This window comes from Neophocaena asiaeorientalis, unplaced genomic scaffold (assembly GCF_003031525.2).
Source record: "Neophocaena asiaeorientalis asiaeorientalis breed wild unplaced genomic scaffold, Neophocaena_asiaeorientalis_V1.1 scaffold125, whole genome shotgun sequence".
In the NCBI taxonomy this organism is placed as follows: domain Eukaryota; kingdom Metazoa; phylum Chordata; class Mammalia; order Artiodactyla; family Phocoenidae; genus Neophocaena; species Neophocaena asiaeorientalis.
This window is the reverse complement of record NW_020174425.1, coordinates 824009-837063: the sequence shown is the minus strand read 5'-3', so window position 1 is coordinate 837063 and position 13055 is coordinate 824009. Positions and strand designations below refer to the sequence as shown.

The 13055-nt window shown below is 44.7% G+C and overlaps 1 protein-coding gene across 1 annotated transcript in view; it reads left to right on the top strand.

Moving 5' to 3' along the window:
• Positions 1–7975: 7975 nt before the first annotated feature.
• LOC112407409 (discoidin, CUB and LCCL domain-containing protein 1-like) overlaps positions 7976–13055 on the top strand; it is a 65398-nt gene continuing 60318 nt past the window's right edge. Inside the window, exon 1 of the mRNA XM_024756685.1 lies at positions 7976–8016. The gene's annotated coding sequence lies outside the window, so the exon portion shown is untranslated. The remainder of the gene's footprint in view (positions 8017–13055) is intronic.

Sequence of the window (13055 nt, the reverse complement as noted above, 5' to 3'; positions counted from 1 at the left end):
CTGTATCCTTAAAGATCTCATTTGGTGAGTTTAAGAAGCTGGCACAGAGTAGCCAAGTGCTGGGAGGGGGCGAGGAGAGACTGGTGTCAGACTGTCTGGCTTCCCATAGTGGCTCTGTTCACAGACTATCAAGCCTTCTGAAGTCCTTATAACCTGCCTCTCAATCTCCTAATTCTGTGTTTCTATTCAAACAAGAATTCCATTAACCAAGAGAATTGTTGTCTAAATGAAGATTTCAGAATCAAACCCATAAAGTGCTCTCTGTTTATTTAGGAACCTCTACGCTAATTACTCAAACTTCTTGATTTTAAGATTTTTATCTCTCCGTTTTCTGACCTATGATCATCTCCATGTGGTATGGAGACACGACTTTTTTAAAGTCATATGGCACAAACATTAAGATTTTTAGAGAAAATGGAAAACATCCTCTTTGAAAAGGCAAAGCTGTTTGACAAGCTGAAATTCAATCCTTCACATATTTACTAAATGAGGATCTTTCCTGAGATAAAGCATGTGAAGGTAGGAGATATAAGGCTTTAGAAAAAAAAGGTGGACAATAGTTTTTAATAGGAATAGTCCAATTTCTTACTCATCACTAGGACTTTTTATTTTAAACCTCATTGAGTTTCTGCATTCAAGACGTTTATCAGGATAAGAATTGGTAATTTGCATGGAAATTACAAACTGCTGTGTGGGGACAGGGCAGAAGGGATCTTCAGAAAGACCAGACACCGCTGCTGAGGTCTTCCTGCTGGAACGTTCATCCTTTTGCTTAAAAGAAATGCATCTCCGGGCTTCCCTGGTGGCACAGCGGTTGAGAGTCCGCTTGCCGATGCAGGGGACACGGGTTCGTGCCCCGGTCCGGGAAGATCCCACATGCCGCGGAGTGGCTGGGCCCGTGAGCCATGGCCGCTGAGCCTGCGCGTCCGGAGCCTGTGCTCCGCAATCGGAGAGACCACAACAGTGAGAGGCCCGCGTACGGCAAAAAAAAAAAAAAAAAGAGAGAGAAATGCATCTCCTGTTTAAATGGACTGGTGGCTACTAATGGTCTTTGTAGGGAGAAGGAAAAAAAGAAATCAGAACCCAATCTCTTAGCAGAAGTTGATAGAAATGGCCCAGGCTTTTGAACGGAGAGCCCTCATTTGTCCCCAGCTTCATGATTTCTCTCGCTGTAGGCACTGCAAAGTGATCAGGCATGTTTTCATAGATGTTCTGCTCTCACCCCCTCCACACCAGATACCTGTTCTTTGAAACCCTCAGTCATCAGGTCTGAATATCTGAGAGTCACAGGGGGGAGGCCAGAGGATGGGAACCACCTCTCCTTGAAAGTTTTCATTTGCTGTTCAATGTTTTAAGCTTCCAACTATGCCTTCCAGAGATCACAAAGGATCACCTTCACTTCCCCAGTGGCTCACATTAGCATCAGGACAGCATCCCGGATGTCCAAGTAGGAAGTATCACAGATTCTCCAGTCAATCCAGCCTTCTCCTTGTAGACATGAGACCCCAAGATGGGGAGAGACTTGCACAGGTCACAGAGTTCGTGGAGCCAGGACTAGACCCAGTTCTCCCTGACTCCTTGTCTAGAGCCTTTCCCTTGCCCCCTGTATCACAAGAGCATAAGAGCAGCGGGCAGGGGTGGGGCTGTGCTAGGGGTTGCTCTGTCCCCCTAGCCCTTGCTCTTACTTCCCCAGCTCTGAGCACGTTGGATTTAATCTCAGAGGTCACAGTCTAAAGGTCTAAAAGTCAGTTTCAGCTTCAGAATTCGGATACCCTAGAGTCCCACACCCAGGGCTCCCCAGTTTGGTACCCTCTGCTTCCTGCTGTCGTCTCCCTGTTAAGCCCTTGCTCCCCAAGCTTCCTCTCCAGTTCTTCCTCCCTGGGTTCTAGGCTCAGATGGAGGGGCCAGAGGAGAAAGGGGAAGCACTGGCGCCTGTTAGCTGAGCCGGACACTCAGCTCCCAGGCCCAATCCCAACACTCATATCAACAGTTTGTGGCTGTTACGAGTGAAGTGGAGGGCTCTCCTTTACCTTGGGGGTTCTGAATGACAGCTGTTAAAGACATGTGTAATTCCAGGAGTATGAGGACCCTGGCTCCGCCTGCTTGCAGAGCCTCAAAGTTCCTCCTCCCTCCTCTCATCACCCAGGCAAACGGCCCAGGTCTCTGGACTGAAGGTGGCAACTGTGAAGACAGCAGAGCCTAGAACTCTCCTCCAGCAATCCACACTGGTCTGTCCCCTCCATCTCAATCTCCCATGAGAGAGTGGGAATGAGCCACTGGTTAGTGATGGGCTCTTTTAAGCCTGGGGGATGAAGCTGCCCCACTGTGCCTCTTCTGGATGTGTTTGGAAAAAGACAAAACAAAATAGAAACTGTGCAGTTACCCTAAATCCCACCCAACACACCACAGAAAACAAAAACGAAATTTCAGATCCATTTGGGAAACAATAGTTTCAATAAATAAGTTTCTTGGCTTCACAGCTTTTCCAGCCTCAGTGGGCTCTGGGAGCATCCTGCAATTAGATAACAACCACCCCAGAGCTAAGAACCCATTCAGATCAAGTATATGAATGTTCTTCAAAAACTATATTTTAAAATTACACAACTGTAAATAAGTACTAGGGATGTAATGTACAACATGATGGCTGTAGTTAACACTGCTGTGTGATATATAGAAAAGTTGTTAAGAGGGTAAATCTTAAGGGTTCTCATCACAAGGAGAAAAATTCTTTAGTTTTTTTTTCCTTTCTTTGCTTTATATTGTATCTGTATGAAATGATGGATGTTAGCTGGACCTATTGTGATAATCATTCTACATTAGTATATGTAAGTCAAATCATCACGCTGTATGCCTCAAACTTATACAATGATGTAGGCAATTCTTTCTCAATAAAACTGGAAAACCAAATTAAAAATAAATAAAATTACACAAATGTATTGCAGGCAACTAGAACTTGAAAACAGGGTTATTCCTTGAAAGTGAACACCATAAATCAATAGATAGTGCACTGGAAACGGAATGAGGGAACATGGGAGAAAGTCTAGGCAGGAGAAAGCCTGACCCACGTTAATATCTAAAGAAGAAACGGAAATTAGAGAAAGGTCAGTTCTCTGTTAAGCTCTGCAGTGGGAGAGGGTTTGACCTGCTTATTCTAGCTGTTTAGTGCCGGTGGCAGAAATCCACACACATGTGTAACGAAGACTCTCCTTGACCAAAATAAAGTCAAGCTCCTCCGAGCCCCCTTTGTGATTAGGCCTCATCTTTGGGCCCTCTCTGGCCTGCATAGTTAGGTTTTAGTAAGATTCCTGTTAAGTCAGTTTAGAGAGACTATCCCACCCTTGATATCTGATTACCATTGATAGCTGATCAAGTTCCTCATTCCCCACTGTTGATATATAAATCCTTGACCTGCCTTCAGCAGGGATCCTGCTGAAGTGGGTTAAGTGGGTTTAACAAGAATCCTCCTACCCTTCATGTCTCCTCTTACTCGTGTCCCATCCACTCCCCTGTCACTCTGCTCCCTGGCTGGAAATCCCCAGCTGTCTTTGCCATATTCAGAGGTAAACCTGATCTCTCCCTTTATTGGCATAGTCTTAACCCCTACTGGGATAGCCCTGAACAAAGTATTCCTTACAGTTTTAATAAGTGTCAGAATAAGTTTTTACTTTAATAGAGGTGAGAGGTGCGAAGGATAAGTATTCTTATGGTGTTGCCTTCAAACCTTAGAACCCCTCAAATAATCAGCCTTGCTTTTCTTTTATGTTCACCTAACAACCTCTGATGGAGTCTAGCTTCCAAAGTTGTTTTCAGGCTGAAGAAAATGTCCCTCACCATTTTATAGTTCTCACCGTTAATTAATAAATTGGCACTGATGCTGGTTTGTATACTTCTGTGACTAAGTTAATCATGGAGCAGTATCCCCAAGGTCAAGCACACTGACAGAAATCAAGTTTCTGGGCCCACAAAAGAGAGGACCAGAAGGTGAGACTTGGCCACCGTGAGCTACAGCATTTAAGAATTCTTGCTGGATCTTAGATGACACAGCTACCTAGTGAACATCGGCAACAAAAGTTTTTGAAAAGTCAATAGGGAGGGACTTCCCTCATGGCACAGTGGTTAAGAATCCACCTGCTAATGCAGGGAACACGGGTTCGAGCCCTGGTCTGGGAAGATCCCACATGCCACAGAGCAACTAAGCCCGTGAGCCACAACTACTGAGCCTGTGCTCTAGAGCCCACGAGCCACAAATACCAAGCCCGCGTGCCACAGCTACTGAAGTCCATGCATCTAGAGCCCGTGATCCGCAACAAGAGAAGCCACTGCCATGAGAAGCCTGCGCACCGCAACAGAGTAGCCTCCGCTCACCACAACTAGAGAAAGCCTGTGCCCAGCAACGAAGACCTAATGCAGCCAAAATAAATAAAATAAATAAATTAAACAATAAAAAAATCAATAGGGAGTTACAGATGAGGAAAAAATGTGGGTGATACAAATTATTTTGGCCACTGCATTCAAAATTTAATCTTTCTTCTTTCTCACTGTTTACATTCTAAGACTCAATATGTGTCTTGTGTCTTTATCCTTTATTGCTCAGATTTGCCCATGGCTTTATCCTGACCTGGGGATATTATTAAAATGCAGATTCTGGTTCAGAGTTTCTGGTGGGAGTGGGGACAGGAGTCTGCCTTTCTAGAAAGCTCCCAAGTGTTGCAGGTGCTGGTGGTCTGGGGGACACCCCCTTTGAGCACAGGAGGTGAGGTGTCGTCATCTCTAGTCTGGAGTATTGCCACAAACTCCTAATTGGTCTCCCTGCCTCCCTTTCCAATCCATTCCCCACCCTGCAGCTAGTATGGTCTTTCAAAAATGCAAATCTGAACAAGTTCTGCCAGTTGCCCTGCTTCCCATTGCCCTTAGAGCCCTCAGATCCTGCCTCCTACCCCACCTTCAGGCTCTCCCTCCTGTCTCAATCCCACTGTTCCAGCCCCGATGAATTAGGCTTGATTCCTATAAGCAACTGTCATCTCTACTCTGCTTTCTCACAAGTTCTTCTCATCTGACAAATATTTTTCTTCTATTTCCCATCTTCACCCCTCCCAGCCTTTTGAAATCCATTTATGTACCTTTCCTCTGTGATTCTATAACACCCTGAGCCTCTTGCATTTATTGTACTTGTCAACCTATATCATTACTTTTCTTAAATTCCTATCATTAGATCATGAATGAGGGAGAGAGGTACCTGTATTTGTTTTCATTGTATCTCCATCACATTGTCTCACATATAGAAAATGTTTAAAATATGTTTATTGAGTTGAACCAGAAAAGGGAGAGTGTTGAGGAAGCAGAAGCCTGTAAGGGTTTCTCTCTTCATAGAGTCACTATCGGGGTAACCAAATGTTAAGGACAAAATTGATTAGGTTGTCAGATTGAACTACAATCTGAAGCTTTGTAACTACTTTAGAATAATACTAGGCTTGCAGTTCTGTTTAACTTCTGTCTTGCCTAAGCAATACAGAATACATATTTTATATATAAAACAAGGCAGCCCTGACCAGCTGTTCTCTATTTTTACAGAACCGCTACAGATGTAAGCATAAATTGTAGTTAGATATGCAAAATACAGAAAGACTAAATGGTAAGTAGGGGTTGGGGTTAGATAGCCTTGTGAGAGCCCCTTCCGAGAGATGTTTCATATGATAAGCCGTTTTTAAATCTTAGTTTGTGAGATGTTGCAGATGGATTCTAACAATTATAATTTTTAATGGAATCTTGGAACTTTACATTAACTTCTGAGATTCCCTTGGAACTTTACATTAACTTCTGAGATTCCACAGTGCATTATTTTGAAAAAAGATCAAAATGGTATCAACTCAAGAATAAAACAGGTACACATGCCTAACACCAAAGTCTGTGTGGTTGAAGTATATCAATTCAATGAGGCTTATTTATTGTATTATATACAAAAGTATAATTGATAATCTGTTGTATTTTCACATTTTTCTTTCACTATGCTTTTCTTGACTAGAGATTTTCTTTTATTTTGCAAGGAAGGAATGGCATATGAAGCACTAGGATCCACCTGGCCTTTTGGTTTTCCCATTGTTACCAGATCCTAAATCTCTCTCCTGATCTGGCTCAGGATTCTGGTGTAGAATAAACTACTGGATTCCCATCAAGGTACTACCTGAGTTGGAAAAGGTCCCCCCGGGAGCTCACCTGCCCCACCCTACGAATTCCTCACCGTGAACAATGCTCCCATTGTCTTTCTTCGTTCATTGCTCACAGAGCCACACCTGTTAGAGGCCCGCAGCTGCCAATACTCACCTTCTTAGAAAGAATGAAAAGAAGAAATAGGGCAAGCTGGAGTTAGGAAATGATTCAGTGTGTCAAAGTATCTTTTTATGTTTTGTGTCAGAATATTTAATATTTTCATGGGTGTGACCTTTGCTTTCAATACAAATATGCTAAACGTGTTATTTATTGATTACCTCTTACATGCTATAACTTCTTATACATATTTTATTTTGTCTCTGTGACAGCCAGGAAAGTTAGGTATTATACTCCCCAACGAAGAGAGTCCCAGAGAGAATCAGTCCCAGTGAGTGGTTGACCCTAGATTCAGAGTTGGATCAGCCTCATTTCTAAAGCCCAAGTTCTTTCCTCTAACTTCTGCCGCCTTCGAGAAAGCAAAGCCCCAAAGATATCTCATTGGAAGTTTCAACAGCGTTTGTATTTAGTTAAAAAAATACAGAGGAAAAAAGGAATGTATGTGTGAACAGAGTCTATCGCGGTATCTAAAGAGCACGTGACGGGCCAATATTGGCCCTTGGAGTGGCTGTTATTTCCTCCCGCCTCTAACACTTCCCCTTCTCGGCGTCTGCAGGTGTTAACTGTCGCTGCGTGTTACCCAGGAAAACTGCAGGACGCCAAACGGTAGCGCGAAGGTTATGGCAGTGAGCGGAGGACTAGCGATCTGGAGACGTCAGAGTCTTTAAAATATGTATCTAATCTGTCCTCATTTATTTCCACTGCCACTTCCCCATCCAGCTACTCGCTAATAGCCTTGTAATTCTCCCCTCCCCCAAGCCCTTCTCCACCCCACCCCCCAGATAATCGGATCGTGTCATTCCTCCGTTTGAACAACTTCTTGGCTGCTCCTAGCTCCGAGGATAAAGTTTAAAAACATCCTTTACGCGACCTTCCAGGCCCTCCACGTTCCGGACCCTGCTCAGCGCTCCGGCTTCCACCTCCGGCCATGAACCCACCTGTTCGCCTAACTCCCCACACCCTGGCCCTTTCCTCCCTCAGCTCTTTTGCACACCTTGTCCGTTCTCTTGTCCCCCGCCTTCCGCTTTCCCAAGTCCCATTCACTCTCCGAGTCTCAGCTTAGATGCCACTATTTAAGTGCGGCCTTTCCTGTCTGATTCCTACCTGCAGTCTCGTCACCCGCCATCTAATTAGATCTTCCTGAATGGGCTCCGCTAGCACTATTCGTCGCCGACTGCGATTTGCGTTTGCATACTTGCCTTATTATTTTTAATGTCTGCAAGTGTCACAAGGGTTTAGCACTGTGGCCGGGAGGCACACTTTTGGAACCTAGTAACTTTTGAATGAATGAAAAAGAACTTGAACTGGATGTTGTCACCACCATCATCCTACCGTGACAATATTTCGAGTCCCCCAGTGCTACTGTCAATGGTATGCCCACCCCTGTAGGGTTGGCAAAGCCCTGGAGGAGAGTAGGCTTTCTGGCGCTCCCACCACTCTCTCAGGCACTCCGGGGACGACCCGGGCACAGCGCGGCTGGGGGTAGGTCTCAAGGCCAGGAGTCCTCCGGGCTCCCAGGTTCACGTGCACTGGGAGAGGAGGGGCAGAGGAAAAGGAGAGCGTGAGCGGGGAGCGCAGGGTACCTAGAGGGGAGCGCGGGCCACGCCCGGTACGCCCACACCCCCGCGGCCAGCCACCGCTTCCTGCTGCTCGCTGTCTCCGCGCCGCTCTGGCTGCAGGCGGAGGAGCTGGGTGAGTGGAGCGCGTCCGGCGGGCGGTGCACTGGGCCTGGAGGGGACCGCGCGCGGGAGGAGGTCGGGGTTGCAGCCTGCGCCCGGCGGAGTCCGGCTCTCTCTGGCCGATGGCGGCTCGAGTGTAAAATAAGTTAACTGCGTTCCGTTCGCTCCCCACCAGACTCCTTCCTTCGCCCCCAAACAAGAGGACCAGCTTGGCGCCTCCCCACTTTCTCTCTCCGCAGCCCGGCTCACTTAGTTTCCAGACTTCCTTCCTGAAGTGACATGGTCCAAGGGTCGCGAGCTGACGACCCCAGCCTTAGGGGAGAGATCTATGCGGGGAGGCCCCTCTCAAGCCTCATTTTGACAGAGCTGCCCGGCATTTGGCCGACCGGGCCCTCCCGGTCGCCTCGCTTCCCTGCGCGGCTGGAATCGTAGCGTGTGAGTTTGTGGCTTGCACGGATGGTCGGGAAGGGTTTCCCTGAGGTCCCCCTGGGAAACCGGCAGTCCCACCGCGCCTCCCGTCACGAGTGAGCTGCTTGCGCCCCGACTTGGAACCCTGTGGCTCGGCTTCTTCTTGGGTGTTGGAGCGAGTCGACTCCCGACCAGGCGGATCTTTCTCTGCACCTGGTCCTTGGCTTCAAGTTGGACCTAATTAGCCCACAACCGAATTTACTGCGGCATAGCCACCAGATGAGAGCAGTAAGCCGTTTTACCAGCTGTAGGCAAATCGTTGTAATTTAGTTCTTTATGGATCGCAAGGGGCAGCTTTCTGCGGATTTTTTCAGTTCTTGTTTCCCTCCTCCCTTACTTTTGCCCCTCTACGACTGAGGTTACTTAATGGCAGTGCATCTAGCCAGAATATTTTGACTGCCCCCGTGCCCCCGCCCCGTGTTTTCTAATGAGACAAGAATCAAAACTAAGCCAAATGCTGGCATTTTTTTTTTCACTGAACCATGTATTCCCAGTCTGAAACATTGATATTCAAGATGTGTTGGTAGTGGTTCCTAAGTTTGCATACATACCGATTTGTTAGGAAGGAAAAAAAAGCTAAAGTTTAGACGGACTGTATCTTGGCACTGTAGTAGAATGCTAGGAATATCGTAAAATATAAATATGTATGCTTTTATTTAAAACGTACGATTTTGATCACGGGTGTTTTAAGCACTTAAATGTTTCTCAGGTCACTGTTTGAAGTGGCACCTTCAATACTGTACATCTATGAATAGATCCAACAATGTGTCCCTGTACTAATCTGGCTAAAGCTGTCACCCATGTTTCCAAATGAAGTTTTAGATGTTATATGGCATCCAGGCTGTTAACTTTATAGAGCAGTTCTCTGGGAAGACGTGTGATTGCTTAGATTCTTAGAGCTTCAAATTTGAGACTTTACTGCACATGATTGATGAAGAAGATGTCATGTTTCGGTGAAGCATCCTATATATTTAGGATGTTAAAAGAACCAATCGCAAAAGAAGTAAAACTTAGATTTGGCACATTTACTGAAAAAAATCTACGAACTCGAGTTCTGATACCTCATGAGTGAAGAGGCATAATCAGTGTTTTTTGAGTATTTCTCACGTCTGTCATTTTCCTAATTAGCCCTTGGTCACTTATTTTTCAAGTTTTCATAAATTTAAACATGCAAACCCATTTTAGGTTTTGAAATATGCTACTGGATATACAGTTGGATGGTGGTCATCAGTGATATTAGTGCTCTCAATGTTTAGAAGGTAAGAGGGTAGCCTTAGCATAACAGTCTTGTTTTGGTGAGAAGACAGCATTTACTACATTTTACCTCCATTGTCCTTGTCAACTTAGTCAGCTGCTTCGTGGCTCCCCAGCCTACCTGCTCACCAGTCTCTCCAGGAGCTTTATAAAGCCCCAGACCCATACTGTGAATCACACCATCCAATGGGTGGGGCCTGGGAACATGCGATTTTAAAAAGTTCCCACAGGTAATTCTGATTCAAATCAGCTTTGAGATGGTGGAAACATCTGATAATGTTAGGGTTATGGTAAAGTGCTACTGCTGTCTGTGTCATAGACAATTTAATATTAGAGTTTTATTCATTGTGTTATGTTTCAGGAAGCAAATATGATACATTAATCTGAATATTTGTAAGCCTAGTCAATAAAATTAATCAAAATTTTAAAGTCAGAGTCTGATGACCACTGAAGCTATACTAGTTCCTTTTTAAGGCTGCTACTTGCCTATGTGGTGTTTTTTTTGTGTTTTTTTTTTTTTTTTTTGCGGTATGCGGGCCTCTCACTGTTGTGGCCTCTCCCGTTGCGGAGCACAGGCTCCGGACGCGCAGGCTCAGCGGCCATGGCTCACAGGCCCAGCCGCTCTGCGGCATGCAGGATCTTCCCGGACCGGGGCACGAACCCGCGTCCCCTGCATCGGCAGGCGGACTCTCAACCACTGCGCCACCAGGGACGCCCGCCTATGTGGTATTTTTGCTCAATTTATTATTTTTTTTTAAAAGTCCATTCTTCCTGTATTCATAGGCGGCCAGGCCCCAGGCATTAGGGCATGATGAGCAGAATATGGGCTGATTTTAGCTCCTTCTTGCGCCTCTGGATCCACTTAACTAAAGTTAGATATTTACACAGATTGTTTCACATGATTTTGACTTTACATAATGTCACATGTAAATTGATCATTAGCATTGATTCGATTTGTATAAATCCATAGGCTTGGGCTTACGTCTTATTCCCTTGATTATAAGTTTTGTGGAATAAAATACCCTTAATTCATGTGAGGAATTTGTGCTGACTAAATATACCTGATTCTCTCTTCACCAAAATATTTGGAAATGGATATTAAAAATGTCCTCCTTCTGATTTAAGTATTAGAAGAATAAAAATAAGCAGTTAATCTCTGAGGAAACTTCTAAGCGTAGAATTAGATACAGAAAAATGGATTAAAAAATTCTGCCCACCTCTAACTTTTTACTTTCGGAAGTTCTGTTTTTAAGCCATCACTCCTTTATATTTGGTTCAGCAGGGGACAGCTGATGTCTGGTGTTTGGCGTGAGTGGCTTTTTAAAAAGTAGTCACAAGTTTGTTCTCGCACCTTCTGCATCAGTGCTTGCCCTCACCCCAGATTTTCCTTCATCTTGAAGGCCTGTGATTCGGTCAGCCTGGGAGACTGTAAGTTCTGAGGGCAGCCACTGGATTGTCTTTATCTTCATAGCACCTGACCAATAAATGTTTCTTGAGTTGAACTGAACAATCTTTTCCTATTAGGAGATATTTTCAAATTATGTCCTAATTAGTGGAAACTAAGTAATAGTCTACTGAAGTTCTTTATAAAGGTACATCTGGTACTTCCACTAATTAACTTTGTTTAGCAAGCCCAGCTGTCTTGGCATGCTTATTTCTATATGTCAGGATGCCTTTTAAAGGCAAGTGCAGCAGAAAGAAGGGAACATGGCCAGCAGAACAATATGTACCATGTCTTTTGGCTTTATTAGATGTAATTTGTAACTAACACTCTGAAACATGAAGTTATACCATATACAGTATTACAGGGGAAAAAAAAGTTGTGCTAAAGGATTCATTAAACACATCAAAGGATGTTATTAAAGCAGGATTTGAATAGTGTCTCAAATTGTACTTACTAACTTTTCATAAGTTGAACCCTTTCACCTTCAGGTACTGGAACAGACTTGAAAATCATATAAAAAACCACAACTTGGGAATAAGCAAGACATTTGACATTTATAAGAAACTATGTTTTTATTTTTAAGATGCACGGGGGAGATTAATTGCAGAGTTTAGCGAAGGTTTTAGTCATGTTAAGGCAGGGGTAGGGTGAGGGCTTGTTAAGGGAAATACTTCCTATAGAGAGTTTTGCACTTACTGCCATGCGCGTCCTAAAGCATAAAGGCAACTCTGTGCCTATTAGAGCGACCAGTTGCTTTGAATTTGTAAGGAGATAATACACGGTGCCTATTTGGAATTGCATTTAGCACAAAGAACTCAATAAATTCCAGCTCTCTTCCTAATTATTACTGCTATTACTCTTAATTTGACAAATACGGGGACCCCTTTGTTCTGCCTCCCCGACTGCCTCTCAGACCTTGTTCTCTACCACACTTCCCCGCATCCCCAGGCATACTGACTTTCTTGCTGTTTCTCAGTGGTATCAGGAACCCTTCTACCTCAGAGCCTTCGCAGGTGCTGTTCCCTCTGCCTGGAACAGGCTTGCCCCAGATGTCCACGTGACTCCCTTCTCCTTTGATCTTTGTTCAAATATTGCCTTCACAGGGAGAATGGCCCTAACCGCCTGGAACCCTCTCGCCTTCCCCAGAACTCCACATTCCCCCTCCCTGCTTGCAGTTTTCTCTAGGGCATTTACCACCTTCCAACAGAGTCTATAATTTATACTTTTCTTTCTTGTCTGTCTCCCCACTGTGAGAAGTTAAGATCCATGAGAAGCTATGTGCCTTGAACAGTGGCCAGCACATGATGGGTGCTCAGTAGGGAATGGGTGCTCAGTGAGGATGGGGGGAGAAGACAGTGAAAACACAGCTCCTGCCCTGTTGTTAAAGACTCAGCACTGACTCTAGTTGAGAATCACAACTGGAACAAGACAAAGTAATGAAGTTGTATGTCTAGTCCAAGTGTTGTTTGTAAACAAAAAGTCTGAAAATATGGATTTAAAATAGAGGAACTCATTCTGGTATATTCAAAGTCTGGCATTGAAGATGAAAGGAAAAATATCGCCAGACTTTCAGATTCTGTTTCGTTAGACTATGGAGTAATTTTGCCTTTTTGCAACTGAAGAGTCGTGTTGATGTCATCTTCCAGATGTTCATTCTCTGCTTTGTATATAAAATTTTAAAAATCGTTGTTTGTCCTGGGGGTGCAGGAATGGGAGAGACTTAACTGATGAGGAAAAGAAAACACATGGTGATTTTTAACCCAATGTGGAAATGAATTCTAACTATGACCCCTAGTATGCTGGATCCGGAACCAACTGCCAAACTTGCCTTTCAGTGGGAGTTGAAGAGGAAAAGGGTTTTTTTTGCGGGGGGGGGGGGGGGGGGG